Source organism: Halichoerus grypus, chromosome 2 (genome assembly GCF_964656455.1).
Source record: "Halichoerus grypus chromosome 2, mHalGry1.hap1.1, whole genome shotgun sequence".
In the NCBI taxonomy this organism is placed as follows: Eukaryota; Metazoa; Chordata; class Mammalia; order Carnivora; family Phocidae; genus Halichoerus; species Halichoerus grypus.
In genome coordinates, this window is record NC_135713.1 from 159,087,617 (window position 1) to 159,103,640 (window position 16,024).

The 16,024-nt window shown below is 44.1% G+C and overlaps 2 long non-coding RNA genes across 2 annotated transcripts in view; one reads left to right on the plus strand and one right to left on the minus strand.

Annotated features, from left to right (window-relative positions):
- LOC144381182 (uncharacterized) overlaps positions 1 to 9,337 on the plus strand; it is a 26,937-nt gene extending 17,600 nt beyond the window's left edge. The window contains exon 3 of the long non-coding RNA XR_013446036.1: positions 8,650 to 9,337. This is a non-coding gene — a long non-coding RNA (uncharacterized LOC144381182). The remainder of the gene's footprint in view (positions 1 to 8,649) is intronic.
- LOC118537240 (uncharacterized) overlaps positions 1 to 15,981 on the minus strand; it is a 24,911-nt gene extending 8,930 nt beyond the window's left edge. The window contains exons 1-2 of the long non-coding RNA XR_013446032.1: positions 15,404 to 15,981; positions 10,612 to 10,769 (exon numbers count right to left, since the gene is read on the minus strand). This is a non-coding gene — a long non-coding RNA (uncharacterized LOC118537240). The remainder of the gene's footprint in view (positions 1 to 10,611; positions 10,770 to 15,403) is intronic.
- Positions 15,982 to 16,024: the final 43 nt, after the last annotated feature.

Sequence of the window (16,024 nt, forward strand, 5' to 3'; positions counted from 1 at the left end):
TTTATTTTTATTCTTTTTTTTTTTAATATTTTATTTATTTGAGAGAGAGAGCACAAGATGCGGGAGAGGCAGAAGGAGAAGCAGACTCCCTACTGAGCAGGGAGCCTGACACAAAGCTCGATCCCAGGACCCTGAGATTGTGACCTGAGCTGAAAGCAGGTCATGAGCTGAGCTGAAGGCAGACGCTTAACCGACTGAGCCACCCAGGTGCCCCTGTTTTCTTTTTTTTAATTAAAGATTTTATATTTAAAGAATGTGTGTGGGGGAGGGGCAGAGGGAGAGAGAATCTTAAGCAGACTCTGCTCTAAGCTCAGAGCCCTACACGGGGCTTGATTTCAGGACCCTGAGACCATGACCCCAGTGGAAACCAAGAGTCAGACACTTACCCAACTGAGTCACTCAGGTGCCCCATCATTTTATATTTATTTATTTATTTGAGAGAGAGATCACGAACAGGGGGGAAGGGCAGAGGGAGAAGCAGACCCCACTGAGCAGGGAGCCTGATGGGGGACTCCAATCCAGGACCCTGGGATCATGACCTGAGCTGAAGGCAGATGCTTAACCAACTGAGCCACCCAGCCCCCTTTTAAAAAAAAAAATTTATTTAAATTCAAGTTGGTTAACATATACTGTAGTATTGGTTTCAGGAGTAGAATTTAGTGATTCATCACTAAATATAACACCCAGTGCTCATCCCAACAAGTGCCCTCTTTAATACCCATCAGCCATTTAGTTCATCCCCCCACCCACCTCCCTGCCAGCAACCTTCAGTTTGTTCCCTATAGTTAAGAGTCTCTTATTATTCATTTATTTTTTAAATCACGTTTTAAAGATTTTTTAAAAAGATTTTTCATCTATTTATTTGACAAAGCGCAGAGAGAGAGCATGAGCAGGGAGAGGGGCAGAGAGAGGGAGAAGCAGGCTCCCCACTGAGCAGGGAGCCAGACTTGGGGCTCAATCCCAGGACTCTGGGATCATGACCTGAGCCGAAGGCAGAAGCCTAACTGACTGAGCCACCCAGGCGTCCCAGTGTCCCCACTTTTTGATTGAACTCTCCTGGTAGTAAGAACACGTGCAGCATGCACCTCTAATATATGTGTGTTTATTGATAAATTATATATGAACTACTGAACTGATACATTACATTATAAAACACTGGGATTTTTAAGTCATTTGGGTTCCCACTTCTGGTAAAAAGAAAACCAAGGTCCCAAATGGGGACACTAATGCTAGGCCATGTCACCAAACTGGATCTTAATACCCAACCCAACTACAGTCTCAACCTCCTCCAGCAACGTAGTCTTAACTAGAAGTCAGGAATTTTGTGGTGAGTACCAATGAGGTAATCTTGTCACATGTCAGTCTTTCCACCCCCGCCCACCCCAGCAAAGGAAGATGAAGGTAATCCACCTAATAAGACCCCTGCCTTTCCCCCTAAGGGAAGGTGAACCTGCGTGAAATAATCCTTTCTTTTCTTTGGCTAATAGTCTTTTCCATTTTGTACAGCTCCTGGGAGCTCCCCTCCACTTGCTAGATGGGATGCTGCCAAATTCATAAATCGATTAATAAAGCCAGTTAGGTCTTTAAAATTTACTGGGTTGAATTTTTGTTATTTAACACTTCAATTATTACAGAAGAAAAATTGTCTTAAACCTGGCATGTGGGGTGATGTTAATTCACAACCCCCTCTGGGGAGGCAGTAGCATTGCTGATAAAATATTTAAGCAATTTTATGACAGATTATAATGAAATTAAGATTTCTTCTGAGAAACTAAATACCCATCTACTAAGTTGACTGTCAGCTATCAGTCAAGAGTCTAAAGATTACTGATTGATTGACTGATTGATTGATTTAAAAGTAGGCTCCATGCCCAACGTGGGGCTTGAACTCACTGAGATCAAGAGTCACATGTTCTATGACCGAGCCAGCCAGGCGCCCCCAAGAGTCTAAAGATCTTTAATGAGGGGCGCCTGGGTGGCTCAGTCATTGAGCGTCTGCCTTCGGCTCAGGTCATGATCCCAGGGTCCTGGGATCGAGCCCCACATCGGGCTCTCTGCTCGGCGGGAAGCCTGCTTCTCCCTCTCCCACTTCCCCTGCTTGTGTTCCCTCTCTCGCTGTGTCTCTCTCTGTCAAATAAATAAATTTAAAAAAAAAAAAAGGTCTTTAATGAGACATTTCTTTTGTATACAATCTAATGATGATTACTATGATGTGATTTATCATAAGAAATTGGTCTTAGTCCCCATTCCTATCACAGAGCTCCTAAAACCCTTGGAATTTTCTAAGTGGTTAGAGTGATAAAGATGTCTTTTGTTATTCATAACAAGCTTCTTTCAACCAACTCAGTTTATGTTAATGAGGTTGATGTAGGAAAGGACGTTAGGGTTCGAAGCCAAGGGCCAAGAATTCTTAAGACGTCATTGGTGCAAAAAGGTGGTTTTATTAAAGCACGGGGACGGGACCTGTGGGCAGAAAGAGTCGCACGGGGGTCATGAGGAGTGGCCCATGATATACCCTCAAGTTGGGAGGGGGTTAGGGACAGTGTAAGTCTCTAAGGAATTTTGGAAGCAAGGTTTCCAGGACCTTGAGGGGGCTAGCTGTGTTGGGAAAAGGTCCTTTATTACCGACTAATAAAACCTTAGTCATGAGACCCTTCAGATGTATATCGGTGGGCCATATGCTTGGGAGATGATGGCCAACATGTATCTTGGGGGGTTACAGATAAAGGAAATTTCTAGGGGAAGTTTTATACGTTAAAGTAGACTTACAGGATCCTGGTTGGGGGTGTGGGGGTTGGGCTAGGATTTTGCCTTTTGCCCTTAGCAAAGTATTAACAGCGAGGCAGTTGAGTCCCTAGAGGAATGCCACTCTGCCTGGACTTGTCAGTGGGCTCTAGGTACTAAGGAAATGTAATAGTTTTTCTTTTGCCTTTGTTTCCCACATCAAGGTGACTTTTGGAAAACCCCTAAGTTGGGGGGCTGATTGCACAGAAACCAACCATGTTGGAAAGTTGCAAATTTTAGCCCTACTTCCCCATCCCCGGGGGAGGGGAGAGGGACAGGAGGTTGAATTAATCATCAATGGCCAATGATTTCATCGATCATACCTATGGAATGAAGGCTCTATAAAAATCCCAAAAGTCATGGGGTTTGGAGACCTTCCAGTTGGTGAACACGTGGAGGTGGGAGAGTGGTGTACCCACAGGGAGCGTGGATCTCTGCACCTTTATCTACCTTGCCCAATGCGTCTCTTCCATTTGGCTGTTCCTAAGTTAGGTCCTTTGTAATAAACTGGTAATCTAGTAAGTATACTTTTTTTTTTTTTAAGTATACTGTTTTTCTGAGTTCTGAGAGCCTATCTAAGAAGTTAACCAAACCCCAGGAGGGGCTAGTGGAAACTTCTGATTATAGCCAGCAGATCAGTACAGGTGACAACCGGGACTTGCAGTTGGCATCTGACATGGGAGTGGGGAGGGGACTGTCTTGTGGGCTGAGCTCTATTTTTTTTTTTAAGATTTTATTTATTTATTTGACAGGGAGAGCGAGAGAGCACAGCAGGGGGAGGAGTAGGAGAGGGAGAAGCAGGCTCCCCACCGAGCAGGCAGGGAGCCCGATGCGGGGCCCCATTCCAGGACCCCAGGGCCATGACCCGAGCCAAAGCCCAACCATCCGAGCCACCCAGGTGCCCCGTCTTTTTTTTTTTTTTAATATTTTATTTATTTATTTGACACAGCACAAATAAGGGGAGCAGCAGACAGAGGGAGAGGGAGAAACCGGACCCCTGTGGAGCAGGGAGCCCACTGTGGGGCTCGATCCCAGGACCCTAAGATCATGACCTGAGCTGAAGGCAGATGCTTAACTGGCTGAGCCACCCAGGCTCCCTGTTGTGGCCTGAGCTCTTAACCTGTGGGATAACCCCAGATAGATGGTATCAGAATTGAATTAAATTGTAGGACACCCAGCTGGTGTCAGAGAATTTCTTGGTGTGGGAACCCCCGCCCCATCTGGTGTCACAAGTACCCAAGTATCGAAAGTAAAGGAGAAACACAGAGAAATGTTTTCCTTTAAATTACCTAGTGTTTTTTCTCCCTTTAGGTGTTTCTACCAAGAGAGAAATCTTTGACTTGGTCTGTCAGAAGCCTTTCTTATTACAGTAAGATTATGATAAAACCTTGGAGCGTGTTCATAATTAAATGGTCTGAGGAGATTTGTAAACGCTTTATATCCTAGAGAAGCCTTTGTGCATGTGCATAAGGAGATATGAACAAGAATGTTTATAGCAGCATTGTTTATAGTAGCAAAAACTAAACATATATATCTACCAAAAATGAAATGGACACTGTGGGGGCGCCTGGGTGGCTCAGTCGTTAAGCGGCTGCCTTCGGCTCAGGTCATGATCCCAGAGATCAAGCCCTGCGTCGGGCTCCCTGTTCAGCCCGGAGTTGGCTTGTCCCTCTCCTTCTGCCTTGCTCATGCTCCCTCTCTTAGTCTGTCTCCCAAATAAATAAATAAATAAAATCTAAAAAAAAAAAACCAGGACATCATGGAATATTCATATAGTGGGATACTATGCAACAATGAACACATCAATTCTAACTATACGCATCAACATGGACGAATCACAGAAGAATAGTCTCAGAAGAATGCATATCGTATCATTTCGTTTTCTTTTCTATAGAGTTCAAAACGAGACAAGACTAAATATCATATATATTTTTAATTTTTAATTTTTTTTCTTTTTTAGAGAGAGAGCGAAGGTGAGCAGGGAGAGGGGCAGAGGGGGAGGGGATTAAGCAGGCTTCTCACTGGCCTGTCGTGGGGCTCGATCTCATGACCCTGAGATCATGACCTGAGCCGAAATCAAGAGTTGGACACGTAACTGACTGAGCCACCCAGGTGCCCCAAGACTAAATATCATATTATTTAGATATACATATATGTGTTAAAGATTAGCGAGTTTGAGCTTCATGTTGGGTGTAGAGATTTTAAAAAAAATTAGCACAAAAGTTGGGAGGGTAGTTACCTCTTAGGGGGCCAGGAGGGGAGGGCAGAGAAATTGATAAAGCTCCATTCCTTAAGCTAGTTGGACATTCTTTTTATTACTATTATCCAAACACTACATATACATTATGTACATTCATTAGCAGAACAGTAAAGAGTTTTAAAAATCACTCTTAACTACAATGAGGGGGTAGAGCGGGAGGAGGGGGAAGCGGAGAGTTCCTTTGGGAGGCTTTTGCAATGGCTGGGACTTCAGGGAGTGCAATGGGCTTGGGAAGAAGTTTAGGGCAACCAAGGCCATTGCCCTTCCCTTTGGCGTGAGCTCTACCTGCTGGTTGTGTGCTGCTCGCCCTCACACTCAGTTTATCAGAAAAACGTGGACAATGGTAGTGCCTGCCTTGTTGTGAGGATCATTAGACAAGGTTAGACCAGATGTGCAAAGCGCCTCTCAGTGAAGCCGGGGCGCAGGGGTGCATGAGTATCTGGCTCCGGGGGTCCCAAAGAGACCAGGTTCCCCCACTCGCTGCTCACAAAATCCAAAGGCAGAGAGTCGAGTGGTGGGGAAACGAGAAAGGGACTTATTTCAGTGAGGTCAACACCTCCAAGGCAGTGGACTAGCCCCTCAAACACGGTCTCCAAAGTGCTGAAAATACTTTCAGGTTTATATGGGAAAATGTGGGGTGCAGGTGGGCAGTGAAAGTCAAATCCTGGATCACTGTCTTGGAGTCAATGGTGGCAGGGGTCTTGCTGGCTCAGGAGAGTCCTTATGATAGTTTTCGGTTCCCATGGCGGGGGCGATGAGGGGATGCTTTGCCCTCAGGGTCTTCCGCCTGAGCCAAGAGCCAAGCTGGAAAGAAGCACCCAACTAGCAAGTCTGAGGTCAAAATGGAGGCAGCTGAAATCCCCGTTCATCAGCACAGTGCCTGGTATTCAGTAAGCACTCAGGACCACGACATAGGGCTACTCAGGAAGCAGGGATCTTTTCCTTTTAAAGATTTTATTTATTTGTCAGAGAGCGAGAACACAAGTGGGGGGGCAGCAGGCACAGGGAGAAGCAGGCTTCCCGCTGAGCAGGGAGCCCGATGTGGGACTCGATTCCAGGCCCCTGGGATCATGACCTGAGCCGAAGGCAGACGCTTAACCAACTGAGCCACCCAGGTGCCCCGAGGGGATCTTTTTCTAACTCACTGAGAACCATCAGTCAGTCAGTTTACCAAATCCTTGTGTCTGCCCAGAAGAGACTTCTTTGTCTAGTTGGCACAAAAGTTAGCGGTCCCCCCGGGAAATGCTCAGGAATCGGAATTTACCACCAGCAGGTTGGTAGGAGGGGTGTAGGTATTGAGATAAATATCAGCAGGGAAAGAAAGGTCTGTCACACGAACTGAGAAATTTGGGCCCTCCTCCTAGGGGTTGAGAGAGGACAGAATGGGCAGTCCACCCTAATCTCTGCCAAATGCTTTTCCTACTTGAGGGGAGCTGGCGTTTCTGCTGGCCTCTGAAGCCTGGGGTACAAGATGGTGCCCTCAAGAGCATTCACCCCGGGACGCCTGGGTGGCTCAGTCAGTTGAGCGTCTGCCTTCGGCTCAGGTCATGATCCCAGGGTCCTGGGATCGAGCCCCGCATCAGGCTCTCTGTTCAGCGGGGAGCCTGCTTGTCCCTCTCTCTCTGCCCCTGCTTGTGTTCTTGCTCTCGCTGTCTCTCTGTCGAATAAATAAATAAAATCTTTAAAAAAAAAAAAAGAAAGAAAAAAAATTATCATTTTAACTATTTTTGAGTGTCCAGTTCAGTGACATTAAGTACATTGACATTGTTGCTAAGCCATCACCACCATCCGACTCCAGAGCCCCTTCCATCTTCCCCAGCCGAAAGTCTGAACTCATTAAACTCCTCCTTTCCTAGCAACCACCATTCTGCCTTCTGACTCTATGAATTGGACTACTCTAGGCACAAAAATGCCCACTTCTGAGTTTCACACATGTGCTTTTGTATTGTGAATCTGTTCTCATATTATGTATCCACCGTGGGAAAATTCTGAGTTCTTCACTTTATATTTTTACTTGTGCTTTAAAACTCGAGGAAGGTTTATTTTTTTATTGCGCTAAAATATACATAAGATTTACCATTTTAACTTTTTTTTTAAAGATTTTATTTATTTACTTTTGCAAGAGAGAGTATGAGTGGGGGGTGAGGAGGGAGGGGCAGAGAGAGAAGCAGACTCCCCGCTGAGCGGGGAGCCCCATGCGGGGCTAGATCCCAGGACCCTGAGGTCATGACCTGAGCCGAAGGCAGATGCTTAATGGACTGAGCCAACCAGGCGCCCCCATTTTAACTCTTTTCAAGTGCCTAATTCCGCAGCAGAAGTACAGTGTTGCGTAACTGTCTGCACTGTTCGTTACCAGAAGTTTTCCATCATCCAGAGCGCAACATTCTGTCCCCATTACACAGTAAGTCCCCATCTCGCACACACCCCCAGCCCCTGGTAACCTCTATTCTACCTTCTGTTTCTATGAATTTGAATCCAGGAAGAACTTTAAGGTCATTTCTGTTCTGTTCTTATTTTAAGTAAGCTCTACGCTCAACGTGGGGCTTGAACTCACAACCCTGAGATCCAGAGTCATGTGCTCTACCTACCGACTGAGCCAGCCAGGCGCCCCAATGTCATTTCTGGTAGGGAAAGTTGCCACGTTAGGTTGGCCATAGGAGTGGATAGGTTTCCCATTGTCTACATATGACAGTGGGAATCAATATTAAATAAAAGTTATGATTTAGCAAGTTTTTTTCATTTGGCAAATCTTAACAAAGCCTGCACAACCTCACAGACGCTACTAAAGGGTTCAATCGCCAGAGCTGATGAAAATACTTTCCAATTAAGAGCCTAAGTGGGGTGCCTGGCTGGCTCAGTGGGTAGAGCATGTGACTTGATTTCTGCGTCGTGAGTTCAAACCCTGCATTGGGCCTCGAGCGTACTTAAAAAAAAAAAGAGAGAGAGAGCCTAAGAGAGCATATAAGATCCTGTGATAAGTCTTTCAGTTAATTGTTTCTGTGGTTGTACTTCATTTCTAATGTATAAATGTGTACTTCGTTTTTTTTTTTTCTTTATCAGGCTTGATAAACCTTGATTGTGTTTATCTTATTGACACCCAGACAAGAATAATAACAATAATAATAAAGATACACATGGTTCACACATCTTGGCAAAATTCCTGAACTTCATGGGTAAGAGGAGAAGTATAAAAGTTTTCGCACTGAAGGAAGAGGCTATTTTTAAAGATTTTATTTATTCATTTGACAGAGAGAGACACAGCGAGAGAGGGAACACAAGCAGGGGGAGTGGGAGAGGGAGAAGTAGGCTTCCTGCCAAGCAGGGAGCCTGATGCGGGGCTCGATCCCAGGACCCTGAGATCATGACCTGAGCTGAAGGCAGACACTTAACAACTAGTTGAGCCACCCAGGCGCCCACAGGAAGAAGCTACTTAAAAAGGAAAGCAGCGGCACCTGGGAGCTCAGTTCGCTAAGCACCAGACTCTTGATTTGGGCTCAGATCATGATCTCAGGGTCCTGAGATAGAGCCTCGGGTGGGGCTCCAAGCTGGGCGTGGTGCCTGCTTAGGATTCTCTCTCTCTCTCTCTCTCTCTCTCTCTCTCTCAGGGTGCCTGGTTGGTTCAGTCAGTTGAGTGTCTGACTTCAGCTCAGGTCATGATCTCGGGGTCCTGGGATTGAGCCCCGCATTGGACTCCCCACTCAGCGGGGAGTCTGCTTCTCCCTCTCCCTCTGCCTCCCCACCTCTCGTTCTCTCTCTCACTCTCAAAAAAAAGGAAAGCAAATAAAACTAGCATGAGAAGTCTCATTTGCTGCACCGGACACAGGACATAATAACTACAAACGGAAGAGAAACTGCAACTCAGAGCCAAGAATCCTATTCCCATACAAAATGTCATTCATCTTTTGGGACAAAAGAAAGACAATCTTAGATACTCAAGGGCTCAATATATTGCCCATGGATACTAGCTGAGAAAATACTCAAAGTTCTCTAACCAATTGATAATTATATTAGAAAAGAGATCTCAATATTGGGCAGATGAAGAGTATAGTACTTGTGAATAATTAATTTTGTAATAAATATCGTTACCTTCCCTTTTCTGAGTTCTATTTTTCTTTATTTTTTCCTTTAAAACATTTATTATTATTATTTCTTTTTTTAAACTATTTTTTTTAAAGAGTTTTTATTTATTTATTTGAGAGAGAGAGAATGAGAGAGAGCAAGCACATGAGAGGGGGGAGGGTCAGAGAGAGAAGCAGATTCCCTGCCGAGCAGGGAGCCCGATGCGGGACTCGATCCAGGGACTCCAGGATCATGACCCGAGCCGAAGGCAGTCGCTTAACCAACTGAGCCACCCAGGCGCCCTATTATTATTATTTCTTTAATGGATAACTTATTCATCCAACAAACATTTTGAGTGCCAGACTTGGTAGCAACTCTTAGTGCTGATGCTGTGGTTATGATATTAAAGAGACAAAGAAAAATGGTGTAAATGTTAGGTAAGGATTTTTCACATGGATGATACACTTAAGGGGAGTTGAGCATGAGAGTCGATGTGAAAGTGAGGAAGTAAAATTGCAATTTCTAAACTTTTTTTTTTTTAAGATTTTATTTATTTGACAGAGAGAGACACAGCGAGAGCAGGAACACAAGCAGGGGGAGTGGGAGGAACACAAGCAGGGGGAGTGGGAGAGGGAGAAGCAGGCTTCCCGCTGAGCAGAGAGCCCGATGTGGGGCTCGATCCTAGGATCCTGGGATCATGACCTGAGCCAAAGGCAGACGCTCAACAACTGAGCCACCCAGGCGCCCCTACAATTTCTAAACTTTTAAAAAAGATTTATTTATTAAAGTAATCCCTACATGCAACGTGGGGCTCAAATTCACTACCCAGAGAGATCAAGAGTTGCATGCTCTACCGACTGAGCCAGCCAAGGGCCCCTAAACTCTTAACCTAGATGAAGAGGTGGGGGTATGAGTGGGTAAAATGTTTTGGGAGCTATGTTCATTAATAGATTTGAAATATTACTAGAGGAATACAGGTTTCATCATAATTACTACGGAAGGAGAGGGAAACACCAGCATTATTCAGACAAACATTAGGACTGTCAGATTAAGAGGAGGGCAAACAGGGAAAGAAAAGAAACTTTTCCAAGCCAATACAAATAAAAAGAATCAAGACAAGGTAAGATAAGGTTTAAAATGAATGTAAATTAATGGATAGAATAAAGCACAAAGATTCCAGCTTAGTAAGTGTAAATGAGCTCAATTCTCCTATTTAAAAAACCAAAGACAACAGATTGAGTTGTTACAAACCCACCTGTTAATGATTTGCATTTAAAAGTGTTAAAAAGGGGGCACCTGGATGGCTCAGTCGATTAAATTTCGCCTTCGGCTCAGGTCAGGATCCCAGGGTCCTGGGATGGAGCATCGAGCATTGGGCATTGGGCTCCCTGCTCAGTGGAGAGCCTACTTCTCCCTCTCCCTCTCTTGCTCTCCCTGCTTGTTCTCTCTCTTTGAAAACAAAGGCATGGACAGATACAGATCATAAAAATACAAATAAGAAGAGGTACCTGGGTGGCTCAGTTGGTTAAGCAACTGACTTTGGCTCAGGTCCTGATCTCAGGGTCCTGGGATGGAGCCCCGTCTCAGGCTCTCTGTACTCAGTGGGGAGTCTGCTTGTCCCTCTGCCCCTCCCCTGCTTGTGCACATTCTCTCAAATAAATAAAATCTTAAAAAAAAAAATACAAACAAAAAGCAGGAATGAGATATTGTCATCAGATAAAATTTAAATTAAGACCAGATACATTAAAAAGTGCAAAAAGGCTATTAATAAAAACACATGATACTGTACATGTATGTGTAATGTAACATAATAGACATTTTCCATACTTGTAAGTAAAATTAATAATGATACATAATCTGTAAAGACAACCTAAGAGTCATAGATGTTTATGCACCAGACACGGATAAATGAATAAATAATATTCATTTTCACAATTTAACTGAATTTCATTTAATTTGGCAAAAAAAGCAAATCATGGAGGAATTGTATTATAGTTTGTAAGCTTGATTTAACAAAGAGCACTTTCTAATCTACAGAGAATATACACTCTTTATGTCCATAGATATCAATTATGTACCTGGCCATAAAGAAAATGATGATAAATTTTAAAAACCCAGGAGGTTCTATAAATTCAGAAAACTTTAATTATAGCCCAATATAAATAGAAATCAACCACAGAATGGTTTTCTAAAATTTTGCTTGGGAATTAAGAAACAATTTCTCAGGTCTAAGAGGAAATCAAAATTATTAAGACAAATACATGAATTTAGCAAAGTCAGTGGATACAGGGTCAGTATACCAAAAAACCAGTTGTTTCTATATATTAGCAACAAACAACTGGAGAATGAAATTTTCAAAGACCATTTATAATAGTATCAAAATAGGAATACATTTAGCAAAAGATTATTAAATTTACTACAAAACGTTGACAGGAATTAAATAAGTATCTTTACTCTCATAAATGGAGAGAGATATATTTATGGATTGGAAGACAGTATTGTTAAGAAGTCAGTTCTTTCCATGTTGGTCTATAGATTCAATGCAACTTCAACCCCAAATCCTAGCAGGCTTTTCTTTACTTTTTTTTTTTCTTTTTAAGATTTTAGTTTATGTATTTCTCTCTCTTTTTAAGATTTTTATTTATTTGAGAGAGAGAGCACAAGCAGGAAGGAGGGGCAGAGGGAGAGGGAGAAGCAGACTCCCTGCTGAGCAGGAAGCCCAATGTGGGACTCGATCCCAGGACCCTGGGATCATGATCTGAGCAGAAGGCAGACGCTTAACCAACTGAGCCACCCAGGCGCCCCTTTTCTTTTTTTGATATAAAAATACATATATGTGTGTGTCTATATATACACACACTACGTACAATACCCTGGTAGTTCTACCTTGTACACTAGCTCTCTCACTTTTGGAGCTCTGGGCTGCCAAGAATAAAAAATCTGAATTCTCTGAGGCTACCATGTTATGAGGAAGTCCACGCCATATGGAGAGGCAATGTGCTCGAGGTGATAGCCCAATTGGTCTTCCAGCCATCAGCCAGCATGAACTGCCAGCCATGTGAGTGACGTCATCTTTGATGTCCATTCTGGTTGAGCCATCAGACTTGACCCCAGTGGACATCTCAGGGGGATTGCATGAGAGACCCTGAGCCAGAACTGTCTGGCCAAGTCCTTCCACAACTCCTGTATCATGAGATCTTGAGAAAAATAGAATGGTTTAAGAAAAATTATAGCGGGTGCCTGACTGGCTCAGTTGGAAGAGCGTCTGACTTGAGCTCAGGGTTGTGAGTGTGAGCCCCACATTGGGTGTGGAGATTATCAAAAAAAAATTTTTAAAAATCACAGTAGCCTTATTATAATACCCCCAAACTGGAAACACTCTAAATGTCCTTCCACAACAGAAAGAATACATAAAAGATCATATATTCATAGACTGGAATATTATACCACAATGAAAATGAATGAACCATGGGTACATGGATGAAACTCACAGATATAACACTGAGTAAAAGAAGTCATACACATGAGTACATACTGTTGTGAATTCATTTACATGAAGTTCAAAATCATGGGGATGAAGTAAGAGTAGTAAGTTAAGAGTAGTGATTTTGGGGCGCCTGGGTGGCTCAGTTGGTTAAGCGACTGCCTTCGGCTCAGGTCATGATCCTGGAGTCCCGGGATCGAGTCCCACGTCGGGCTCCCTGCTCAGCAGGGGGTCTACTTCTCCCTCTGCCCTCTTCCCTCTCGTGCTCTCTGTCTCTCATTCTCTCTCTCGCAAAATAAATAAATAAAAAATCTTAAAAAAAAAAAAAAAAAAAAGAGTAGTGATTTTCCTTAGGGAGGATTGACTGAGAAGGAGGACAGAGAACTGTTTTAAGATGCTGGGAATACATCATATTTGGATCTGGGTGGCAGTTACAAGCTGCGCATATATGTAAAAACACTTCAGGAGATGTAAGACTTAGCTCAATTTAAAAATAAAAAACATAAATAGGACTTTGTTTGTTTGTTTATTTTTAAAGTAAACTCTGTGCCCAAGATGGGGCTTGAACTCATGACCCCATGATCAAGAATCACATGCTCTACCAACTAAGCCAGCCAGGCGCCCCAGGATTTTATTTTAAAGACATCATAATTGGGGCACCTGGGTGGCTCAGTCGTTAAGCGTCTGCCTTTGGCTCAGGTCATGATCCCGGGGTTCTGGGATCGAGCCCCACATCGGGCTCCCTGCTCAGCAGGAAGCCTGCTTCTCCCTCTCCCACTCTCCCCGCTTGTGTTCCCTCTCTCGCTGTGTCTCTCTCTGTCAAATAAATAAAATCTTTAAAAAAAAAAATTAAAGGAACGAAGTTAGGAATATTTGAGGAATTGGGTGATTTTCATAGGAGTATGGTTGATAGCATAGAGTATCAAGCAGACTTTTTGTAAAAATTAACAGCTGATTTTTTTTTTTAAAGATTTTATTTATTTATTTGAGAGAGTGAGAGAGAACACGAACCTGGGTGAGAGGCAGAGGGAGAAGCAGACTGCCCACTGAGCAGGGAGCCTGTTGCGGGGCTCCATCTCCCGACTCTGGGCTCATGACCAGAGCCTAAGGCAGACACTCAACTGACTGAGCCACCCAGCCGCCCCGACAGCTGATTCTATACTGTATGTAGAAATGCACAGGACTTAGAAAGGCTAAGACAATCTCAAAGAAGAGCAAATCTGGAGGGCTTACTCTGATTTCAAGAAGAGTGGTCTTGGTGTAAGGTAAGGTAAATAGATCAACAACTGGATATCTATATGGAAATAAGATGAATCTGGCCTCTGCCTCACACTATATACAAAAATTAATTCGAGATGGGTCATACACTTAAGTATAAAAGCTTCTAAATGAAAGGATAGGAGAAAATCTTCATGACTTTTGGGGTAGGAGATTTTTTTTTTTTAAACGTGACACGAAAAACACTAACCATAAAATAAAAACATCTCCACTCACCAAAAGATATTAAAGTGAAAAGGAAAGCCACAACTGGGAGTGTATATTCTAAATATATATATATATATATGTATGGCAAAGAACTCCTATCCAGACATAAAGAACTCCTATATATCAAACAGCCCAGGTTATAAAATGGGCTAATTCTCAGAGGAGTGTCTGTCAACAGGCACTTTACAAAAGAAGATATCCAAATGGTCAAAAAGTACATGATAAGGTCCTTCACATCTCTACAGGTCAAGACCATGCAAAGAATACCACAAGGAGATATCACTGTACACATAGCAGAAGGGCTACCTTAAAAAACACTGACAAGGGGTGCCTGGGTGGCTCAGTCCGCTAAGCGTCTGCCTTCGGCTCTGGTCATGATCCCAGGGTCCTGGGATCGAGCCCCGCATCGAGCCCCTGCTCCGCGGGAAGCCTGCTTCTCCCTCTCCCACTCCCCCTGCTTGTGTTCCCTCTCTCACTGTGTCTCTCTCTGTCAAATAAAATCTTAAAAAATTTTTTTTTTAATTTTTATTTATTCATGAGAGGCGGAGGGAGAAGCAGACTCGTCCTGGAGCAGAGAGCCCGAGGAGGGGCTTGATCCCAGGGCCCCGGGATCATGACCTGAGCCAAAGGCAGACACTTAACCGACTGAGCCACCCAGGCGCCCCCAAACAAGCTGTTTTTAAATGACATTCAATAATAGGTAAAACTAACCTATGTGATAGAAGTCAGGATAGTGATCCCCTGTTTTCTCTGGAGCACTGAGAATGCTCTATCTTTGAACTGGTAGTGGTTACATAAGCGTTGCTTTCAAAATATGTGCATTTTGGGACGCCTGGGTGGCTCAGGTCCTGATCTCTGGGTCCTGGGATAGAGCCCCGAGTTGGGCTCCCGGCTCAGCAGGGAGTCTGCTTCTGCCTCTGCCCCTCCCCCCTGCTTGTGCACTCTTTCTCTCAAATAAATTTTTTTAAATGTGCATTTTGCTTTACGTAAACTATCTACACCTTCAATAAAGAAAACAGGAAAAACAAACTACATATTGTCTGGAAATTTTTAAGAAAAAGCACTTCATATGAAACACTAATGGACATAGCTTTAGCCACACTCAGAGGAAGATCTATAGTCATTAATACTGTGATTACCAAAAAATACTAAAAACAAAGAAACTACTTAATTCAATATTGAACTAATAAGATAAACAAAAATAGTGTTAATGAGGAGGAAAGTTGAAATTACGGAAGTAGAAAGTAAAACGGTAGAAAAGCAAGTAAAAGAAAATGTCATTTCTTTGAAGGTACAAATAAAATAGAGCAACGAATAGGTTTAGAAAATACCTGGGTTCCATCAGTAGTTCTTGTGATTTTTGTCTTGAAACTTCGGTGCTGTGTTCCCATAACAATGGAACTTGGTGCGGTTCATTCATTTATTGCATTTTAAAGAATCTGTTGGACATCGAAATCCTCAAGACACGGTTTTATGATCCGGTGAGAGAGACCAAGAGGTACGGCAGGTTTCAGCCGCTATTTGCCTGGCTGACAGCAGGTGCCTGGCCATTTAGGCACGTTAGTTCATGTCAGTGCACGATGGCTCCCGCAAGGTCGGTACTGCCCTCATCTTGGAGACGAAGTTACCCCAGCCTGGCCGCTCGGCTGCGGGTGTGAAATCAGGGCTGACCCTGGACTCCCCAGGTCAGGAAGGTAGGGAGAAGCCCTCTGGATTCAGAGGCGACGGAGGCGCCTCCGCAGGTGCCAATGGGCTCTGGGTGTCGGGAGCGGAGGCCTGTGGGATGCAGCGGGCAGGTGCAGGCCCCGAGGCGCGCGGGCGAGCTGGGTGTGTAATGTGCAGCCCGGCGGCAGCCAGGTGCAGCGGGCCGGGTCGCGGCCGCGGGTGCAGCGCCCCCTGGGCAGGCAGCTGGGCTGGCGGGCGGGGGCGCGCGCGGGGCGGCGCGGGGGCGC